Here is a 23,775-nt window from a genome sequence, read left to right as displayed (position 1 = left end):
ACGATGCATCCATCGTTACTACTATGGTCCCTATCATCATTTCCCTGCTCATTGGCTAAATAAGATGTACTTCCCATGAGTCCTAGACTGCATGGGTAGGATGAACCATTCACCTTGTACATAACGCACCATTAGGAGAGGGTGAGTCACCCTATGGTCGCTTGTTGCTCGAAGAAGTACCCGAAGCCCCTCGGAGCTCCCAGAGCTCAATGCATGCATCATACAGGATCCTCATAAGAGGGTCTCTAAATGACTCCAAGTCGTTTTCGAAAGCCACAAATTTGACCTTTCCTCAGGGCTTTGACAGAATGTCTATGACCTGCACATTACTCCCAATGCGATGGAGCCTTCTTGCTCATCGATGTAACATATCCCAGATAAAGTGGTACCTGATGTCTATATGCTTGGAGTGATCATAACACATGGGATTCATCAATAATTGAATCCACCTCTGGTTGTCACAGAAGATCACGGTGGTATCCATCATGTGTCAAACAACTCACTGAAGATCTTCCTCAACCAGGCAGCTTCACACGAGGTCATACTTGTAGCTATGTATTCTATCTTAGCGGTGCTCAAAGCAACTGTCTTCTGCTACCTGCTCATCCAGGATATCGAAGCAGAACCCAAAGAGAACCAACACTCAGAAGTGCTCTTGCAATCCTCCACACTTCCTACCTAGTCAACATTCAAATATTCATGCAGCTTTACATTTCCAACAGTGTATCTCAATCCATGACAGATTGTGCCTCGAAGATATCTCAAAAGATTCTTGGCACTAATCCAGTGAGGCTCAACCATATATGAGCTCAATATGCTAATTGAAAAACATATATCCAAACGAGATTTCACCAAGAACATCAATGCTAGAATGAGTTTATGAAACTCAAAGGCATTTCCCAAACTAGGTTTGGCATCCCTACCACATAACTGATGAAAGTTAAGATCCATTGAGGTAGTCACGACTTGCAGTTCACCATTCCAAATTCGAAATCCAACTCCCTCTTACTTTTGCAAACGAGAGGGTCTACACCTGTCAGAAAGAGGTCATCCTCATAAGGTGCCAGTATGAGAGGTATATCATCCACAACCTTCAAGAAATGGTTTGGATCGACTTCACTCCTAGTGAATCTCAACTTCATTAGACAACTATCAATCCTCTCATATGAAGCCCACGATGTTAGCTCTAAATCATAGAAAGCTTCCTTCAACCTACATACATGAGATTCATGATCGTGAATCTCAAACCCCTCGGGTTGTTCCAAACCTGTGGACCTCCTACATGAGGGGAATGATCCCCTTGTAAGATTTTCCTTCAGTACATTTCGGACATGTACCTTCATGCTCTTCTTGAATTTAGGCATCCCTGTCACCATCTGACTTACATCAGGTAGGGTCCCATAACAAGCAGACCTCCAGTGCTATAGATGAGATGTGTCAACTGACATGGTCCCCAATTGAATTCCTGTAACTTGATACAAATTGCCAACCTTGAACCCATGATTAAAAGCATCTTTGAAAATTTCATTTTCAAACATGTACCTTTCCATCGATGAATGCCACCCTGAAAACCTTTGACTTCCATTGTCGAAATGGACACCAGCTTGTTCTTGCAATCAGGTACATAAAGAAATTATTTTAAATGAATTGAGTTACCCTCATTCAATTGAGAGGAAACATTCCTTACACCCTTTCTGGGATAGGTGGCATTGAATCCAAGTATAAACCCACAATTATTTCCATCTCTACCAAATTAGAGAGAGCACCCTTCTATCCGATGAGGTGCCTTGAAGCACTACAATCAATAATCCAGATTCCCAAAGAGTTTTGAGGAGAGGGCCAATATAAGATAATGATTCTTTATCTTATCAGAAACAATGTTTGATTCTTCATACCTAGGGTTCCTTGCTTTCTTTGAAGATTCAACTATTTCCTTGATGACTTGCATTACCTGTCATTCCTCCGATCATTGAAGATGTCCTTGGAATGACTGTTACCATCATCAAGTGATGTGTCCGTACCATTTGGACACTCCTTCGCATAATGTCCGAACTTATTACAAACAAGGCATCTACCTTTCCTTCCACCCTTAGATCCGGACTTCCCATTGAAGTGATCTTTAGGTAGGCCATCAGATGCTTCCATTGTGCCACTTGGATAATATTCTCTGCTTAGACTTCACCCTTGATGAATTTTAAGAGGGATGAGGAATCCATTAATCCTTTTTTCCTTTCCAACTGTCTTTGGTGATTGCTCTTTTACTCTTGCTTGGGCTTTGTCTTCACCTCAACTCTGATACCATGTTAATTTTAGGTATGTTCTATGCTTAGAGAAATTTATTTCAATTTTCAAAGTTACCTCAATATATTTTCTAGATTAGCAATCACATCAGCATAATAGTAAATTGCAGATAGAACATAAACATAAATAACAGAAGACAAGCCAAGACAAGAGGACACAAGATGTGGAGCTAGGCAAGGACAAACCCCAATGTGGTGAAACCCTTGATCAATTCTTCTCATATGTTCTTCAATAGTTGAACAGAGAGAGAGAGAGTACATATACAACATAATTCAACACTTTGACTTATCTAAATAAGAGCATAGATCATCTCTAAGAAGATGATACATGAGGTAGCTGAACTCAGTTGAAGACATGCTACTTAAACTGATTCTCCAAGGTGACTCCATCACCATGCTACACCTATCATTGTTCTACACCTCATCATCATGTTGCACCTATCGTTGTGCTGCACCTCATCATCATATTGCACCTATCATTGTGCTACACCTCATCATCATGCTGCACCTCACTATGCTGCACCACGCTCTACCCATCATCACTATGTTGCATCTCATCATGCTTTGCTTACCATGACTGTACCCATCACTATACTGCTACACTATGCTGAGCTCTTCATTGCACTATATTGCACCCAAATGCATGCTGCAATACCTCATCATCCTACTGCTACAATACCTCATCATCGCGGTGTTGCAATACATTCTTACTAGTGATATATGTCCATAATTACCATGCTATCCCATTGCTGCACCAATGTCTAGCAACACTGATCTACACCATGCTGCACTGTCACTACTACTGTGTGCACTATGCAGCATTTTACATCATGCTATGCATTGCTACTCCTATGTGCACTATGCTGCACTGTACAACATGTACCCATTGCTGCTCCCATTGTTGTATCAATGCTGCACCATGTACCATTGTTGTCCGATGTACTATTGCTACAACATGTACCATTGTTGTTATGACTGTGTTCTAGTTAGAGCATCACTATGGCCCATTTCAACCCTAGAACATACCCACACAGTCCCTTAAACAACTGCATCTTCCTCCACAAGTATCCTCTGCCTCCATGCTGTTGATATGAGTAATTTACTACCCTAAAACAATCCTATGCATGCCCTAATTTGAGGTGTTAAGGCCTGCTTCCTATCCAACCCTTCCTCCAATGCTCACGTTCTGCTCAAAACAAAGATACATGTCCATAAAATGTGCCCCAACAAACCTACGGTCTTACCTCTTCATACTCAGACTACATGTAGGTGAGAACCTCTAAACAACTCCGTTCTTTGCTGCCACTAAGTAGCCTCTCTTGAGTATTGTTAGGGCATCCTTTATACAAGGAGTTAGGGAGCCTCTTTACTACAGTTAGGGTCACCCTTGGGACAATGTATTAGATGGCGCTATCTTCCTTGATAGTGTAGATGATTAGGGCATCTCTTCTTCACAACTTGACTGTGTCCTAGATCTAGGTCATGCGTAGAGATGTCATGAGCTAGGGCTCTGCTAGGACTGCGTTTAGACTTCATGCTTTGGATCCTTTCCTCCTGCGTCTAGGGCTTCCTCCTCTTAGAATTCTCTTCCACTAAAACCCAAAACAAGTGGAGAGAAATCAAGAGTGAAGTGTGTGTACAAATGACTATCAAGTCACCTCCTTTTATACTAAAACGTTGAGCACACATGGGGGTTATTTGGTTGCTAGCCAACCTTGACGAATAGTTCCATAACACAAATAAATTCATATATCCATGAATACTTATTGGAATCGGATGATCTTTAGATAAATTTAACATCTTGGCTCTAGTTTCCAAATTTAACATCTTGGCTAGCACCATACAAGTCACCCCAATTAATCAATTCATGGTTTATTCTGCATCCTAGGTTTTTGTGTCTTTTGATGTATTTTTATGATTCTAAACACTGACATGATATTAGATGCCCATTGAAATGGAGGAATGTATCTCTCTTGAAATATATCAGCATTTCAAGCTGACAATATGCTCCAAGAAACCACAATATTAAGAGCTCTAAAACCTTCAAGTTCATTATTCTGGGTCCAATTCTTCAAAGCCTCCTCCATAGTCTGCACTTGTCACCCTTCCCTACAATTTTTCAGTTACTTCATCTCTTCCCATACCTTACCTGCATATGTGGAATTGTTAATAAATGATCAACTAGTTCTCTTTCCTTCTTACGTAGTGTACACCACCCTAAACCATTCTTGCTACATTTTTGAAGTATTTTCCATGTTAGTGCTTTGTTCAAAATAACTAATGACATTCAAACCTTTGAATTTAGAGGAGCATAAGACTTCCATGGAATCTTTCACCTTCGGGGATCCTCTTCCTAGGTTGTATCTACAAAAGAAATTTTGTACCCTAATAAAGGAGTATATCCTCCCAGGGTAGGGTTCCTTGAGTACATCAGAAAATCCTCCTTGCTTATTCTGATATGAATATTCATATGTGATCCACAAATACCTTCCAGTGGTGTATTTCCCTCTTTTTCAAACCAAACTCCTTTCCTTTCTTCCATCTTTGCTGCCAAAATGAGGTAGATATTGCATCGGTTCCCTAACCCAGGGTATGAATTCCTTGACATTGCAAAGTAGCAATCAAATACAATGGTAATCTGTAGGCTTCTCCACATCGAACCTATGGATTAGCCCCTATTCCAATTTTATCCCCTTTTCCAACTCCCCATATTAACCATACACCTACCAAAGTGAAAGTTAATGCCAATGATTTCTAGACTATAGACCCATTTTGGATAGTTTTGTTTTCCTTCCTATCTCATTATTCCATGTTAAGGTGTTCAATTTTATTTTGGTATATCACCTACCTCCAGAGTGCCTATTTGGAAATAATCTACCATGGACTTTTGGTAGCTAGAAATTTTCCAAAGAAGTGAATGTATTTGAAATCCCAACCTCTAGTTTCTTTTGGTTTAGACAAGGACTAACATCTGACAAGTGGAATGCCCTCTTTCTTCCTCTTACCTATCCATAAAAACTTTAAAGAATTTCCTTATAATTATTTCAATACCCCTTCGGGATGTAGGCCATAATATGCCAATAGATTAGAATTGCTTCCAACACTGCCTTGGCCAATGTCAATCTACCTCCCAAGAAAGCCATTGATTACACCGCTAGTTATTTTTTCCCTATATTCTTTGTCAACTAATTCCAGTGATTCTTGAAATGTGGATAGTTAAAGCCCTTTTTAAAAGTTGAGCTCTAAAATGAGAAGACATACAATATCATTGTAAGTTATTCCTCCTCTACCCAATTAAAACCAAGTGAAGGTTTTTACATATTGATTTCCATCCCATAAACTGTACAATATAGGTCAAAGGCTTCCTTTAACTTATTTAAATATTGTCAACGTCGAATTCTTCAATGGTTCGATGAAATTTCACTGATAAAGACATGATTCACCAATCTGTGTTGCATCTTTCCATTAACAATGTTTACTTGTGTAATACAGTGTTGTCTCTGCTTTTATGTTATTTTGAATTTGCTTTTAGTGCTGCAATTGGAATATATGATATTAATTTATTCCTTGCAATTATAGATGCTGAGATAATATTCTTTTTCTCTACTGTATTGTTATTGGTGGTCCTCTGGGTGCTTTCTTCTTGTTTTTCTTTACTAGTTGAAGGGAATGGTAATTTTAGATTTTTCTGTATTTTAATAGATTTAGTTTTTTCACTCAAGCCATATTTGAGATGCCTTTTTTAGTTTTAGGTTATGATCTATTTATTTAATTTTTGAAAACTCTTAGATATGTGGTAAAACCTGTGTTTCTTTTTGGTCTCTTATAGGAATGATTATGTCTATAACCTGGCCAAAGTAGAACTCGATGGATCACGTGTTAATATTTACTATATCTTTAGGATATTTGGAATACGTGTTTGATAGTTTTAGTGAAATTACACACTACCTATTGCCAAATTTCAGTTTTTGCAGTGTTCAATTTTATCAGTTTTTCATTACCCAATTACGAAAGCCTACATTCATACTTATTTCTTGATAAAGTACAGAATCCACATTTTTATGAATTTATAAGTTATATTTCTTCTTCATTTATAGTTTGAATAAATAAATTCTGTTGTGTTCAAATCTTGAAATCTTGTGTTTGGTTCAGGGCTTGGATCTAAGAACCACTACAACCATGTTTTCTTATGATAGATGCATTGGAGAGTAGCAAATAAATGTGGAAGACTGCTTTTTTCTTAAGATTTGTGCAGATCGATCAACCTTAAAGGCTAGAAGTGATGGCCCTACTGAGATTATTAAACATGTTCTCTTTGGCTAGTTTAGCCAAAGAACTGGGCTTCTTGTCCATATGGAAGATTCTCATCTCACACGAATTTGATCTACTAGGGGTGATGTCGTTTATTGGGAGACAAAAATAAACTCAGTGCTTGATGATTACAAACCTATGAAGGGAATGATGATAGCTCATTATGGCCACTCTGTTTTCACTCTCTTCACATTTGGAGAAACAACAATGAGCCACACCAAAACAGTAATATTTTAACATATAATAGGTTGTTTAAGTTTTTGGGATGTCTATGAATTTTTTGGTACATGAGATTGACTTTATAGAATGTGCATCCCCTAACATTTAGATAGAACATTCATTGAAAACTGTGAGTGAGGTTTCAAATTCACGTTTGATAAAACCCTCCTCTAGGATAAAAAGTTTAACAAACAAAATTATATAGAAACCATCAATGGCGTCACCAAAAGCTGTAGCCTCTTCAAGGTCTTCCATACCCTCATCAAGGTCAATAATCTATGCACCAAAGACATCCTATGGTAATGATGGTTTAAGAAACATAGCCACATGAAAACATTCAGTGAGAAAAACCAAATCTAAAGCTTCTTCAAGGTCTTTGATCCCCTCATCAAGGTCAACTATGTTTGGATCAAATCCAAAAGCATAGAAACTTTCAGTGACAACACCAAACTCTGCAGCTTCTTCAAGTTCTTCTAACACATCTTCAAAGTTAGTATCGTCTCCATCAAAGTCCTAACCTAGGTCATCCATGTAGTTATCAAAACCATTGTTTCAATCTTCCATGACAAAACTAAGTCAGAAGAATTCAGTTCCTCTACTAGAGTCTTCTTATGTGAGCAAAGATAACATCATGTCATCTAGAAATTCCAAAATTCCACAAGGAACTTCTCTCAACGTGAAAACAAATCCTTTGGAGCCTTCTTTAATGCCTACTTTTTCAAGTGGAACACCTCCAAATTTAAGGACCACAATGCCAGAAAATACAGCTTTAGCTAATAGGTGTAGACCTCTAGCCCCCAACTTTGTGCGATGTACAACTGAAGCTCCTACTGTAAGCAGTCCAAGAAGATAGTCATGGTCAGCGAACAAAGCAAGATATAGCTTGGTATGACAACCTTATTGGTGATAGGTCTAGTTTACAAAATACCAAAATACATGGTAATGGAATTCACTCACTTGGCAACAACATGGTATAGAAAGGTATAGATGAAATGCGATCTCTCCCTCAAAGTATAGTAAAGAAATCAACTAAGTCTATTAATGCCACCTTGTAACCTTAAGATAGAGTGAATTCAATGTCATTTCAAGAGAGCACTATCTTTGGGAGGACACTCTCAAAGCCAACCTTCACTATGGATCTGAAACACATGGTAAGTATTGACTCAACAACCTTGTCTACATAATTTGTCCTGTCATGGACCTTTATGTCATATTATTCTTTTGCCTAAAATGAATTCAATGTGCCTTGCAATTTGGCCTACTAATAATTGATAATTCATACTAATGGGACACATTTGCGTTGCAATTGTGAGAACATTTATTGTATGTAGAAGCTTCAATAAAAATTGATAAAAAATGACATTTTTGCTCTGTTGTTTTCAGGATTGAAGGAAAATTACACCAAGTAGCTTCCAACCTCATATGACCATCGTGTCAAACTCATCTCAGGATACTGTTTGAGCAGAGCCACCAAAAGCAAGCAATCTAGTATACATGACTCTCCAATTGCAATTAGCAGCAAGAATAGTTCTGAGTATGGTGCAAGTGTTGTTCCATATATACTAATTAGACATTTTTAATTGGACGGGTCATTGGATGTTATAAATAAAATACTCTTTTGGTGTAATTGTTATTCTTCTAAATTTGTCCTTGTTCCAATATCTGGTTGAAACTATGGAATTTTGGGTGCTATAATTGTTCTGTATCAGGAAGGATCCTAATGTACCATACAAAATTAGATAATATGAAGCCATTGTAAGATATAAGAGTTAAATAAAGCTCGAACTTAAGTGAAAATATGTTCCTTGCCAATGGTTTTGTTGTGCAAAATATTTTTTATATTTGAACTTTGTATCTATTTATTTATCTTGATCAATGTATGTATGAACAGTAGATTGCAGAATTCCACAATTGAACTCATACATGGAATCCAATGTTATGGGGTTAAATATTCAAACTAATTCTTCAAAGGATCTAGAAGTACTAGTTATCCATAGTATTAAGTGTGCAATTGAGATAGAGAAGTTAACAAATCTAATGACTAGGTATTCTCATAAAATACAACCAAAGAATAGAGATCCTAGGTGAAAGGTTGTTGAAATCCCTGCCCTGTTGATTCTAATGTTATCACAAGGAACATGTTACAGGAATATTTCTTGATAGGAAGCACAAGTCAGATGATGATCTTATGCAAGATTCCCATAATTCTAAACAACTTAGGAATCATAATGATCACCAAAGTGAAATTGTAGAGTTTTGGAAATTGATTGGTCCTATTCCTCATTAGAGAGAGCAAGCTACACTTCTACAAAACAAAATGCATATAACATATTGAAAGAAACACATCATTTTATAGTACTCCATCATAAATGGCATATGACTTAGAGGTAGACCAACTCATTGACCTGGGATAGGTTCTGGGTTTCTTTATGGGTTTGTTCAATTTTCAATGTGCTATTAAAATGAGGTTGGTCGGTTCTGAGTTTCATTTTGTCTTGGTGTTGATACAATGTAGCAAGGCTATTATACAACTTGGATTCATGGACTAATTTAGTGTCACATCATCTTTAGGAACATAAAATGTGTCTCTATTTTTAAGGCGCTTTATAATGCACCTAGCTTTTTGAAATACAACATATGGGGATAATGAAAAGACAAATTATAGTGGGTACCTTGTGAATTTGGTCTCTTGATTAAGGATCCAAGAGTTTTTTCTTTATTTATTTATAGAATCTAGCCACAACATGGTAGCAGAGTCAGCTTTTGTCTACAAGGCCTCACCAAAAGTGTGGCGAGAGGGTGTGCTAAAATGGGTGTCTATGTGGGCACTGTGGTTCTTGAATAGATTCAAAGATCTCAGTTGGATGTTGTCACATTTGGTGAATTTTAACGGAAGGAATACTTCAAATATGGAATGAATTTGATCAAGGACACTATCTTTACATGAAACATGGGAACTGGAACTATTTCAGTGCTACAAATACCAATGGGAAGGTTATTGAGCAGGTGCCATAATACCCCTCTGCACCCCACATAGGACGATGTTCAAGGTTGGTTGAATAATTTACTCATAATATTGGAGGATAATAAGTCAACAACAAAGTGAAGGTATCTGCTTGCACATATTTAATCCATCCATTTAAGATTATGAATTACCTCTGCGTTGGTTTCAAAAGAAGAGATCTGGAAAGGTGTTTTGCCACACTGCTCTGATAAGTGGATATAAAAATGAAGAGGTTATGCTAGATCTAGGATCAATTTGAAGATGAAAAAAAGAAATAAAAAAAGAAAAAATCATGGGAATTCATAGGGAATCTGAAGCTCCTATACTCATTGATTCAGCTACATCTAGCGAACTAGTCAAGGAAGTTCCTAATCGGTGGGCCAGAACATATGGAAGTGAATCTAGATGGAGTAGAGACATATGTGGATTTCAAAATAATTGATATCCTGGATGAAAAGGACCTCTATCATGTATTGCTAGGGATTGATTGGGATTTTGAAAATGATGCTATCTTGAATCTAAAATAGTGGAGGATTTATTTTAAGAAGCCTAAAAAGAAGGTAGTCCAAACCTTGGATCCCTCGTAGGGATATAGATTCATTGTATAGGTGTAGACCAATTTAGACAATGATATGGTGGACCAATTCTATAATCTGACAACGGGACAATGATATGATTATATTGATCCTACTTGTGGCTACTTGTGCTAACTGCAACTGGAGCATGACACATTCCTCTAAGAATTGGGTGATCCTTTGCATGGTTTGTTGATTATGTTGCTCCTTCTCTGTGCATTCTTTCATGTGTTGATTCATATAGCCCCGTGACTAGTAGAGGGTATCGAATTTTTCCACAGGTGTTACAGGGAAAAGTGTCTATTTAGAACTGCTCTATCCCACTAAGGTGTGACAGCTACCTTAGAAACAAACAGAGAAAAACTACTTTTGTATTTCCTTTATGAACTATAGATAGAGAGGAATAGAAAGAACCAACCTTTGTCTTGCGCTAATCCTTTGATCCAATCCCTCTCTTCTTTGATAGTCTCCAGCTACCTGCTCCCTTACTTGCCCAGCTTCACAAAGTACCTGTAAGATCACAGAAGAAGAACACTATACAAAGACATGGATCTATATTCATAAACAACTTAGGATCAGATTTAAGTTAACCATACAAATGTAACAAGCATCAATGATACAAAAGCATGGAGGAAAACTCAAATAGTTTTTATTGATAAACAAGAAAAGATCCAAGAGGAGTTACAACCAGTGGTTCCTGACCCAGCATCAACCTCCCAGCAAAGAAGCCCCTCTTCACCTCAAACAAAGCATAGATCACCCAACAATCTGATCTTTGTCTCAAAAAACCAACAGCAATTCCTTACAATATGCAAAATTCTAGCCTCTGGATCTCTGGGATGAGGGATCCATATATAGATATCTGTAAGGAGGATGAGTCAGCTTGTGATTTGATTAGTGTCTTCTCTCTGTCAGTTCTTGCTTCCACTTGGAGACTGAAGGCCTCTTACTCATCCTTGGTCGAATTCAGTGAGGCAAGTGTCACAGGAGAAGATTCTAGAAGCTTCCATTGTCTCTCCACCTCGCGGAATGACACTGCCATTTGTCATTTCTCGCCCATCGCACCCCACAGAAGGGACTTTTGAAATGCAACGCACCCTCACAGTGTATTTAGGTGCAATGCAACACACCTAGCCAGTGGAGTAGCTGAAATGATCTTGTTTTGACCTATTCTGAGCAGTTTCTGGTGGAGAACTTATGGGAGAAGCTGTAATCTGTTGACCTTGTTCCTTTAGGGGTTAGAACAAAACTTTTAGGGACTTAGGAGCCCTTGGTTTATGGACATTTCATGCTTGGAGTTGTAGGGCACAAAAATGTATATAACAACAGGGGAGAAATAAGGTGTAAATTCCAAATTGGTTACCCATAATTCTTGCCACATATGATCTAATCATCCCCTAACTGCCTCGAGCTCTACTTCCACCTACTGTCACATCTGAAATTGTGAACATTGATCTGCTATGACCACTGTGAGATGCATATTGATATCTTCATTTACATGTTGTAGCTCCATGATGGACTGCTTTGTTTGGCCCATCCTCACCAAAGCATATTTTGTGCTCACTCTAATGACACACATCAAGTTAGCTGAAGGCATAACATTCAGGGTGATTTGTCCTTGCTGCATGCCTTCAGGGGCATTCTAGTTCAGTGGAATGCCACTTACGAATGATTGATCTAATCACAAAGGAGACTCTAATTGGGATTTTCTATTCTATTAGATGAATTCTATGTTTCTTCAATAAGGTATGGAGATATATCCAGTTCCTAGCAAACCCATAGGATTCTTAGCCGGTATTTTGGATCACCCATCGGCAACTAAATATGTACCATGGCTAAAAACTATTTTAGATGGGAAGTGGGGCCTAAAAAGTGTAGCTTACGCATCTGCATTTATCCTAGCTATTGTTTCTCATGTACAGGGTCTGTTTCTTGTGTGTATGCTTTTTCTTCAATTAAGTTCTCATCCATCCTTATAGTTGATGATTGATGATGTTGCGAGAAATCCTCCCCCCTAAGATGTCAAATTTCATATAAATTGTTGACCCTCCTACTCGTTTATAGTACACAAGATTTGTTTGTTGGGTTCATCGTCTATATACCCAAGGGGAATATGCACCCCTGTGGTTTCCAGAAATCCAAATGCTCACAATATTTGATCGACCAAGGATAGATTCTTAGTAGGAAGCTCTGTCAGGTGGGCCTGGAAGGTGTTTCCATGGAGGTGGAAAGACCGTTGGACTTGTGCCCCCAAGGGAACTGCAACTGGAATTTTTTATTCTATCTATTGTGGTGGAAGAGTATCCTTTATTAGAAGACGATAAGTCTTGCTAGAGAGTGGTTTCACCATCTATAGCTTCTTGAGAGGGCTCTCACTTGGTAGTAGCCTTTTCAACATGTGTTTCAAATCTTTTCCAATGAAGTTGACTTCATCAGGGGTGATGGGCATCTCCACTATATGGACCCGTGGTGTGGAAGTTCCCTACAGGGGTTACATGATGATTCATTCTTCATCGAAGCTGGTCTCCATCTGTGGTCCCTTGTCCTTTGCTAGTAGGTCCTTCTAGGTGATACATTGGCCACGTTGCTACTCAAACAATTCAGGAAGGATGTATGAAACCCCCAGCTATGTGACTACTCTATTTACACCAAGCTAGGAACATACTTGTTTACCCATCTCCTGGTTAGTTGTGACATCTAGATGTGGTGGTTTGCTTGAACATAATACCATTATTCCAGCGCCTACTAACTGGGACCAGAAATCGAAAATGGAAATAGACAACAATGGATCCCTATCAAGGTTTGCTAATTTGAGAAGTTATAGTAATAGTATTTTTGCTACACACACACAAAATATCACTATTGAAAATAGAAACAAAATACAAAAAACTAAGTGGTTCTATCAGGAAAGTACTTCAGTGGACCCCATTTTTGAAGCCAATCAAATTCAACCAAATAGTACAAATATCAATTTAAATCCAAGGATTCCATCTATAGGTGAGGAAGAGAGAAGAGAAATAAAACAAACCTTTTTATTTATTGATTTAATGGTAAACCCTACTATGCTTATACACCTCATTAAGCAATAACAATAGAAGGTTGTCAGCACAAGCTGCACAAAATCCCGATCAATGTCAACAGACAAATCCTCCCTAGTAAGGTCCTAGTAGAGAATTTGTTTCTACATCTAGGAAAGCAATAACATTTGACTGAAGCACACTAAAGAATTCAAATGTACAACATAAAAATACATTACAAGCACTAGAAATTTTTTCCAAACCTAACACTCAAGGAACTTCCATAGTAAGACATGTTGGTGATTCAACAAAGTTAATTGAGTTGTATCTTGTGCATAATGACTATTTGAGAGATGTAATAGTTGAAAATATATTGTTCTTTTATTTTTTTTTCATTTTATTCTGTATATGTGGGTTGAATTAAGTGACCCAAGGCATGTGGCTTTGGTGATTTGTATTGGATTAATTGGTGGTCTTCAAAAATATGACTTGGAAGTTGGATCATTGTTTCTCTATGTTGGAAGAGAAACTCGCGACTTCAATTCTATGAAATTTGAAATGTAATTTGTTGCATCATTTAACTATATATTCTATTTTTTTCCAATATTCCCTTGGATTAATTATTCATAATTTATGTTATTTGTTGGTTGGGCAAGTTGGAGACCTCAGGAAGCCTTAGATGAAAGCTCATGATCCATGTCATATTCTTCATATGAATTCAGGTAATGATAATATGAACTTGAGTGGAACAGACAATCATTTTATCCTAGTGAGCAGGGAGATACGTATGGCTTTAGGACCAACAACTACAAATCTGGGTCCAAATTTGTAACATGTTCCTTATTTTCCTAATATTGAACAGAATTTCATTGAAAACCTTGAAAGAATTGTTGAAATGCTAAAAAATTCTAACATGAAAACATTATGAGTTATATCATCATAGATTTTTGTTGGGCAATCAATTAGAAAAATTGACCACATTGACATGGATCAAGAATTCCTCCCCCTAACATGTTGAAGTTCCTATAAATTGCTGGACCTCCTGCTCGATTATAGTATGCAAGATTTGTTTATTGGGGTCATCCTCTATATGCACGAGGGGAATATGTGGTCCTGTGGTTTCCATAAATCCAAATGCTCACAACATTTCATAGACCGAGGATAGAGTCTTAGTAGGAAGCTCTATTAGGTGGGCCTGGAAGGTGTCTCCATGGAGGTGGAAACACCGCTGGACTTGTGTCACCAAGGGCACTATGACTGGAATTTTTTATTCTGTCTATTGTGGTGGCAGAGTATCCTTTACTAGAAGAGAATAAGTCTTGCTAGAGAGTAGCTTCACCATCTACAACTTCTTGAGAGGGCTCTCACCTAGCAGTAGCCTTTTCAACATGTGTTTCAAATATTTTCCAATTAAGGTGGCTTCATCAGGGGTGATGGGAAGCTCCGCTATTTAGACCTGGGTTATGGAAGTTCCCTACTAGGGTTATATGATGATCTCTTCTTCATCGAAGTTGGTCTCGATCTGTGGTCCCTTGTCCTTTGCTAGTAGGTCCTACCAGGTGATACATTAGCCACGTTGTTACTCAAACATTTCAGGAAGGATGTATGAAACCCCTAGCTGTGTGACTACTCTATTTACATCAATCCAGGAGCATACTTATTTATCCATGGCATGTTTAGTTGTGACATCTAGATGTGGTGGTTGGCTTGAAAAAAATACCATTATTCCAGCACCTACTAACTGGGATCAAAAATCAGAAATGGAAATAGATAGCAATGGAGCCCTATCAAGGTCCACTAATTTGAGAAGTTATAGTAATTGTATTTTTTCTACACACACAAAATGTTACTATTGAAAGTATAAACAGAAGACAAAAAACTAAATTATTCTATTAGGAAAGTACTTCAGTGGACCTTGTTTTTGAAGCCAATCAAATTTAACCAAATAGTACATATATCAATTTAAATCCAAGGATTCCATATATAGGTGAGGAAGAGAGAAGATAAGCAAAATAGACCTTTTGTATTTATTGATATAATGATAAACCCAACTACTCTTATACACCTCATTAAGCAAGAGCAATAGAAAGTTGTCAACACAGGCTGCACAAAATCCTGATCAATGTCAATAGAAAAATCCTCCCTAGTAAGGTCCTATTAGAGAATTTGTTTCTACATCTGGGAAAGAAATAACATTTGACCAAAGCACACTAAAGAATTCAAATGTACAAGATAAAAAGACATTGCAAGTACTAGCAATTTCTTCCAAACCTGACACTCAAGGAACTTCCATAGTAAGACATGTTGGTGATTCAACAAAGTTAATTGAGTTGTATCTTATGCGTAATGACTATTTGAGAGATGTAATAGTTGAAAATATATTTTTCTTTTATTTTGTTTTCATTTCATTCTATATATGTGGGTTGAAGTAAGTGACACAAGGCATGTGGCTTTGGTGATTTGTATTGGATTAATTGGTGGTCTTTGAAAATATGACTTGGAAGTTGGATCATTGTTTCTCTGTGTTGGAAGAGAAACCCATGACTTCAATTCTAAGCCATTTCAAATGTAAGTTGTTGCATCATTTAATTATAAATTCTATTTTTTCCAATATTCCCTCGGATGAAATCTTCATCATTTACATTATTTGTTGGTTGGGTAGGTTGGAGACTCTGGGAAGCCTCAGATTAAACCTCATGATCCCTGTCATATTCTTCACATGAATTCAGGTAATGATAATGTGAACTTGAGTGGGATAGGTAAACATTTTATCCTAGTGAGTAGGGAGATACGTATGGCTTTAGGACCAACAAATAAAAATTTGGTTCCAAATTTGTAACATGTTCCTTATTCATGGAAAAGCTCGCAAGAATTGCTGAAATGAAAAAATTCTAACATGAAAACATTATGATTTCTATCATTAGAAATTTTTGTTGGGCAATCAATTAGAGAAACTAACCACATTGACATGTATCAAGAATTCATTGAATCTTTTAAATTTTGAAAAGAAGATACTACACAAGACATAACACTTCCAAAGGGACAATGATAGGATTATATTAATCCTACTTGTGGCTACTTGTGCTAACTGCTTCTAGAGCATGGCACATTCCTCTAAGCATTGAGTGATCCTTTGCATGGTTTGTTGAATATGTTGCTCCTTCTCTGTGCTTTCTTCCGTGTGTTTCTTCATAGATCCCCATGAGTAGTAGAGGGCATCAACTTGTTCCATTTTGGAGAAATAAGGTATAAATTCTAGATTGGTTACCCACAAATCTGACCACATATACTCTAATCATCCCTTGACTACCTCCAACTCTACTTCCACCTATTGTCGCATCTAAAATTGTGAATCTCGATCTGTTGTGACCACTGTGAGCTGCATATTGAGATCTTTATTTACTTGTTGTAGCTCTGTGATGAACTGCTCTGTCTGGTCCATCCTCACCAGAGCCTCTTCTGTGCTCACTCTGATGACACACATCAAGTCAGCGAAAGGCATAACATTTTGGGTGAATTGTCCTTGCTGCATGCCTTCAGGGGCATTCTAGTTTAGTGGAATGCCACTTGTGAATGATTGCTCAGATCACAAAGGAGACTCTAATTGGGATTTTCTGTACTATTAGATGACTTCTATGTTTCTTCAATAAGTTATGGGGAGATATCCAGTTCCTAGTGAACCCATAGGATTCTTAGCCAGTATTTTGGATCACTGGCCAACAGCTGAATATGTGCCATGGCTAAAAACTACTTCAGAGGGGAAGTGGGGCCTAAAAAGTGTAGCTCACACATCTGCATTTATCCTAGTTGTTGTTGCTCAGGTATAGGGTATGTTTCTTGTGTGTATGCTTGTTCTTCAGTTAAGTCCCCGTCCATCCTTGTGGGTGACAATTGGTGATGCTGCGAGAAATACTCCCCCTAACATGTTGAAGTTCCTATAAACTGCTAGCCCTCCTACTCGATTATAGTATGCAAGATTTGTTTTCTGGGGTCATCCTCTATATGCACGAGGGGAATATGTGCCCCTATGGTTTCTATAAATCCAAACGTTCACAGTATTTCATCGACCGAGGATAGAGTCTTAGCAGGCAACTGTGTCAGGTGGGCCTGGAAGGTGTCTCCATGGAGGTGGAAAGACCATTGGACTTGTGTCACCAAGGGCACTGCGATTGGAATTTTTTATTCTGTCTATTGTGGTGGAAAAGTATCCTTTACTGAAAGAGAATAAGTCTCACTGGAGAGTGGCTTCACCATCTGCAACTTCTTGAGAGGGCTCTCACATGGTAGTAGACTTTTCAACATTTGTTTCAAATAATTTCCAATGAAGGTGGCTTCATCAGGGGTGATGGGAAATGCCACTATTTGGACCCGCGGTGTGGAAGTTCCCTACTAGGTTTACATGATGATCTCTTCTTTATCAAAGTTGGTCTCCATCTGTGGTCCCTTGTCCTTCACTAGTAGGTCGTGCTAAGTGATACATTGGCCATGTTGCTACTCAAACACTCCAGGAAGGATGTATGAAACCCCCAGATGTGTGACTACTCTATTTACACCAAGATAGGAACACACTTTTTTATCCATGGCCCATTTAGTTGTGACATCTAGATGTGGTGGTTGGCTTGAACATAATACCATTATTCCAGCACCTACTAACTGGGATCATAAATTGGAAATGGAAATAGAAAACAATGGAGACCAATCAAGGTCCACTAATTTGAGAAGTTATAGTAATAGTATTTTTGCTACACACACAAAATGTCACTATTGAAAATATAAACAAAAGACAAAAAGATAAATGATTCTATTAGGAAAGTACTCCAATGGACCTTGTTTTTGAAGCCAATCAAATTCAACCAAATAGTACATATATCAATTTAAATCCAAGGATTCCATCTATAGGTGAGGAAGAGAGAAGAGAAATAAAATAGACCTTTTGTATTTATTGATATAATGGTAAACCCAACTACGCTTATACACCTCATTAAGCAAGAACAATAGAAGTTTGTCAGCACAACCTGCACAAAATCCTTATCAATGTCAATAGACAAATCCTCCCTAGTAAGGTCCTAGTAGAGAATTTGTTTCTACATCTGGGAAAGAAATAACATTTGACCCAAGCACACTAAAGAATTCAAATGTACAACATAAAAAGACATTGCAAGCACTAGCAATTTCTTCCAAACCTGACACTCAAGGAACTTCCACAGTAAGACATGTTGGTGATTCAACATAGTTAATTGAGTTGCATCTTGTGTGTAATGACTATTTGAGAGATGTAACAGTGGAAAATATATTTATTTTGTTTTCATTTCATTCTATATATGTGGGTTGAAGTAAGTGACCCAAGGCATGTGGCTTTGGTGATTTGTATTGGATTAATTGGTGGTCTTTGAAAATATGACTTGGAAGTTGGATCATTGTTTCTTTGTGTTGGAAGAGAAACCTGTGACTTCAATTCTAAGCCATTTCAAATGTAACTTGTTGCATCGTTTAACTATATATTCTATTTTTTCCAATATTCCTTCGGTTGAATTATTCATCATTTATTTTATTTGTTGGTTGAGCAGGTTGGAGACTCTGGGAAGCCTCAGATGAAACCTCATGATCCTTGTCATATTCTTCACATGAATTCAGGTAATGATAATGTGAACTTGAGTGGGATAGGTAAACATTTTATCCTAGTGAGAAGGTAGATATGTATGGCTTTAGGACCAACAACTACAAATATGGGTCCAAATTTGTAACAGGTTCCGTATTTGGCTAATATTGAACATAATTTCATGGAAAATCTTGCAAGAATTGCTGAAATGCTAAAAAATTCTAACATGAAAACATTATGAGTTCTATCATCACAGATGTTTGTTGGGCAATCAATTAGAGAAATTGACCCCATTGACATGGATCAAGAATTCATTGAATCTTCTAAATTTTGAAAAGAAGATACTACATGGGACATAACACTTCCAAAGTATTCTAGCATGGTTATACCCCTCATAGAGTTTTTCAGATGAAAATACCACTTCACACAAAAACATTTGAATCCTTGGGTTGATGTGGATCATCTCTTGGAAGGGCTAAGTGAAGAGAAATGAGTTGCAATCTAGCAGGAACAACATGGAGAATTGATGAAAAAAATAAGATGTTTAGTGCCAAGAAATGTTGCCTTGTTTTGGACCATGATCAGACACTTCTAAATTTGGCTAAGGTTTCATTAAATATAAGCCATCTTGTTATAATTCTGGTGATTCCTAGGAAAAGAGGGATGTGAAGTAAATGAACTGATTTATGGTAATATGAGTATATAAATGTTTCTAATTCATGATTTTTTTTGTCAAACAATTTATTGAAATAGGTCATGTGCATGAGGAAATTCTAAGGAAGGAGGAGGAGCAAGACCAAGAGAAACCTCAACATTAGATTTTTTTTCTTTCCTTGTATGGGAATGTGGACTAAATTATGGCCTAACATCTGAAATTTTTTGGACAAGGTTACTATAATTTGGATTGAAATATTAATATCTTTGCAAACTGTAGTTCTTACAGGCATCATTCGATTTACAATGTGGAATTGGAAACTTCTATGCATGCCAATAGATGGATCTATTCTTTATTTCATCTAATTCATTCTTTGATCATTTATGTTCCAAGAAATAATGTTGTATGAACATGTTTAGGCAATGGGCAATAAAGTTTATGCCACAGAGATGGCCAAAGTACTTGATCCCACAAGAACTTTATTTGCACAACGTGTTATTTTGAAGGGTGATGAGGCTGATCTAGATGGAGATGATAGGCTACCTAAAAGTAAAGATCTAGATGACATTTTTGGAATGGAATATGGAGTAGTAATTATCGATGATTCTGCAAGGGTTTCGCCTCATCATAGATATATTTTAATTGTGGTCGAAAGGTAAGTTCATTTCAATTCCTTTTTAGTGTCCAATCAAGACCTTATAGTTGTTAATGTTTTTCTTTCAAAAGTGGTGGTTAAAGATATATGTTATTGTTCCTAAAACTAAGAGACTCCCATGCATATATACATGCATTTTCCCTATGGTAGGTGCCAATTTGGATTTCTAGGGTTTTCATTGTTAGAAGTATACGTTGATGAGAAGCCAGAGGATGGAACACTGACATCTTCTTTAGCGGTGAGATGCTAAAAATTAAAATATAACACACATTGTGTTCATGACACAGAATTTAGAGATATTTCTTGAGTTGACATTGTATTGTTGCATTTCTAACGCATATACCCTTCAATTCAAACATAGGTGATTGAGATAATTCACCACAATTTTTTCTCAAATAAATAGTTGCATGAAGTGGATGTCTTGTAATTTCTTGTAGCTAAACAACAAAAAGTTTAAAAAAATTGTAAAGTGGTTTTCAATAGGGTTTTTCCATTTAGAGAAGCATAGCCACATCTTCACTCTTTGTGGCATATGGATGAACAATTTGGTGCAGTATGCACAACACAAGTTGATGAAAAAGTGTATCATGTTGTAGCCCTTGCCCCTAGGACTGACAAGGTATGCATTTTACCTTTTGTCAAAAGAATACTAACATTAGAAATGAAAAATCATTTACCAAGTAATGTTGGTCTTTGAATATGCATGCTTGTTTACTACTAATAGAAGATCACTTTATGTGCATCAAGAATGGAAAGAAGAAAAAATATATATTAAAACTAGTGGTCTAATTGTAAGAGAGTATTAATTCCTATGGTTTGTGGAAAATATGGATGTGTGTTATGATCTAGAGATATTAGGGTTGTTACACTAAAAAATGTCACCATGACTATTTGCAGTTAGTATGGCTCCATCCACTGTCATACTATCCTCCTTGGCAAGTCTCACACCTCTGCTCTTCATGTCAAACTCCAAGAAAGAGAGAAAAGTCATTTAAAGTCAATTATCTCTGGTACGCAGTTTCTCTTAGCCTTACCTGCGTGTACGCAACCCAAGCTCACAATACCTGCGTACTTGTACGCTCTGTATGTAAAGGGGTGGGTGCGTACCCCTGTAAAGTTCAAAAGGCACGAGTTTCATCTTAAAAAAGTTACTTGTGGTCAAATCTAGAGCATTCTAGAAGATGGTTTGATGTGTATTGAGCGCCTCCAGATGGTTCATGCACCCAAAGAAAGAGGAACTTATCCCATGAAGAGGGGAGCTATCCCATTGAAAGAGGGGCTTATCCCATTCATGGTGGAACTAATTAACTTCCTCTAAAGCACTATAAATACAGGCATTGGGCCAGAGGGAGGGGAGGTTGAAAGATGAACATTCCTAAGGGTAGATGCTACTGGAATTAGGACTTTCTTGTAGAAGTTTGTGAGGAGAGATTCCCATCCTTTCTTGATTCACTTGGAAGTGGGTGAGCTGATCAGAGTAAAGGAGAACTCTTGTTGGACCCTGGGAGAAACCATTACAACCTGAGCCTTGGTGTTGTGCAGGTCCCTCCCAGGGTCCAACAAGAGTTCTCCTTTACTCTGATCAGCTCACCCACTTCCAAGTGAATCAAGAAAGGATGGGAATCTCTCCTCACAAGCTTCTACAAGAAAGTCCTAATTCCAGCAGCATTTACCCTTAGGAATGTTCAGCTTTCAACCTCCCCTCCCTGTGTCGACCTCGTTAAAAAATGAATCAGTGAGTACGAGGATAGTTTTTTCCTGTATCAACCTCGTTAAAAAATGAAATAGGATGTGTCGAGGAAAGTTCCTTTTACTGTGTCGACCTCGTTAAAAAATGAATCAGTGAGTACGAGGATAGTTTTTTCCTGTATCAACCTCGTTAAAAAATGAAATAGGATGTGGTGAGGAAAGTTCCTTTTACTGTGTCGACCTCGTTAAAAAATGAAACAAGGATAGGTTAGATAGGTAGATTTTAGAGAGTAGTCACGAGCAAAGTTCCTTGTCTTGTGTCAAGCTCGTTAAAAAATGAATCAAGGATTTTAAGAGCATAGTTCCTTGTCTTGTGTCAAGCTCATTAAAAATGAATCAAGGTTTTTAGAGTAGAGTTTTTTGTTAGGTAGATTGTAGAGAGTAGTTATGAGCATAGTTCCTTATCTTGTGTCAAGCTCGTTTAACAAATGAAACAAGGGTTTGAGGATAGTTCTTTTCATGTGTCAACCTCACTAAAAAATGAAACAGCTCCCACGAGTCTTTCCAAGATTTTAAAAGTAAACCTTCATTTCATCCACCTGGTTGAATGCAATGAAGCTTGGGGGGGCATGTACCTTGATTTGCGTCATTATGCTGGGGGCATGCGAACTTATAACAAGCATAGTTTTTCGTTTCAAGCTTGCGTAAACATGAAACCGAATCCGAGCATAGTTCTTTTCCTGTTTCAAGCTCGTTAAAAAATGAAACAAATCCTCCTCTAATTGGGTCGAGAGTTTGACTAGACCTCATAGATGTTAGGTTGTATGTTTAGGTTAGTTATTTCAGTTTTTGCATAATTTTCTTACAGTTTTAGGTTGAGTCTTTCAAATGATCTCGTCACTGAACCTTCATTTCATCCAACTGGTTCAACGAAATGAAGCTGGGGGGCATGCGCTCTAGCAGTTACGCTTAGGGGGCATCAAACATAATTTTCTCTTTGTTTCAAGCTTGTGTAAAAATGAAACTACTTTGAAGCATGGTTTTTCTCTGTTTCAAGCTTTTGTAAAAATGAAACCTATTTCGAGTCAATTTCAGTTATTTTCAAGACTCGTTAAACTCATGAAAATCCCGAGATTATTTTGCTATTTTTCATTCTCATAAAACAAATGAAAATTCCGAGTTCTTTCCGTCGTTTCCTGCTCGTAAATTAAATTGAAAGTCGGCCATATGAGTGCATTTTTACCATTTTGTCGAACTCATTAAAACTTACGAAAAAATGAAAACCATGAGTATATTTTTATCATTTTTTCGAACTCGTTAAAACTTACGAAAAAGTGAAAGCTCAGAGTCATCTTTTAAGCCCTTTTCTGACTCCTAAAACATGAAAAGATTGCCGAGCATTTCTTTTACACTCGTTAAAATGGAATTAAAAGACGGTCCTCTTATAGCCCTTTTCTGACTGTAAAAACAAGAAAAGATTGCCGGATTTTTGTCATTTCAAATTCGATACTGGAAATAAAACGACGTGCCTCTGATCGCTTTTTACTTTTCAGGTCAAAGGCACTAATCATGAAAGTGCTCCTTGGTCGCAAGATCAAGCGGTTCTCTCAGGTATTATTTTATACTTTTTCGGGCTTGAGAGACACAAATTTACGAAAAAGTTCAACCCTGGAGTCTTCTTTAGTTTTTTTTCAGACTCTCTAAAATTGAAAAACGCCGAGTTTCTCCTATACTGGACTCGTTAAAATTTC

At 37.4% G+C, this 23,775-nt stretch overlaps 1 pseudogene; it reads left to right on the top strand.

The window, feature by feature from the left end:
* LOC149181170 (RNA polymerase II C-terminal domain phosphatase-like 3) overlaps window positions 1-23,775 on the top strand; it is an 85,104-nt pseudogene that overhangs the window by 48,145 nt on the left and 13,184 nt on the right.

Source organism: Pinus tabuliformis, chromosome 3_2 (genome assembly GCF_031772625.1).
Source record: "Pinus tabuliformis cultivar Carrire ecotype Pingquan chromosome 3_2, CPIR1, whole genome shotgun sequence".
NCBI lineage: Eukaryota > Viridiplantae > Streptophyta > Pinopsida > Pinales > Pinaceae > Pinus > Pinus tabuliformis.
This window is presented reverse-complemented; position numbering and strand designations above follow the sequence as displayed.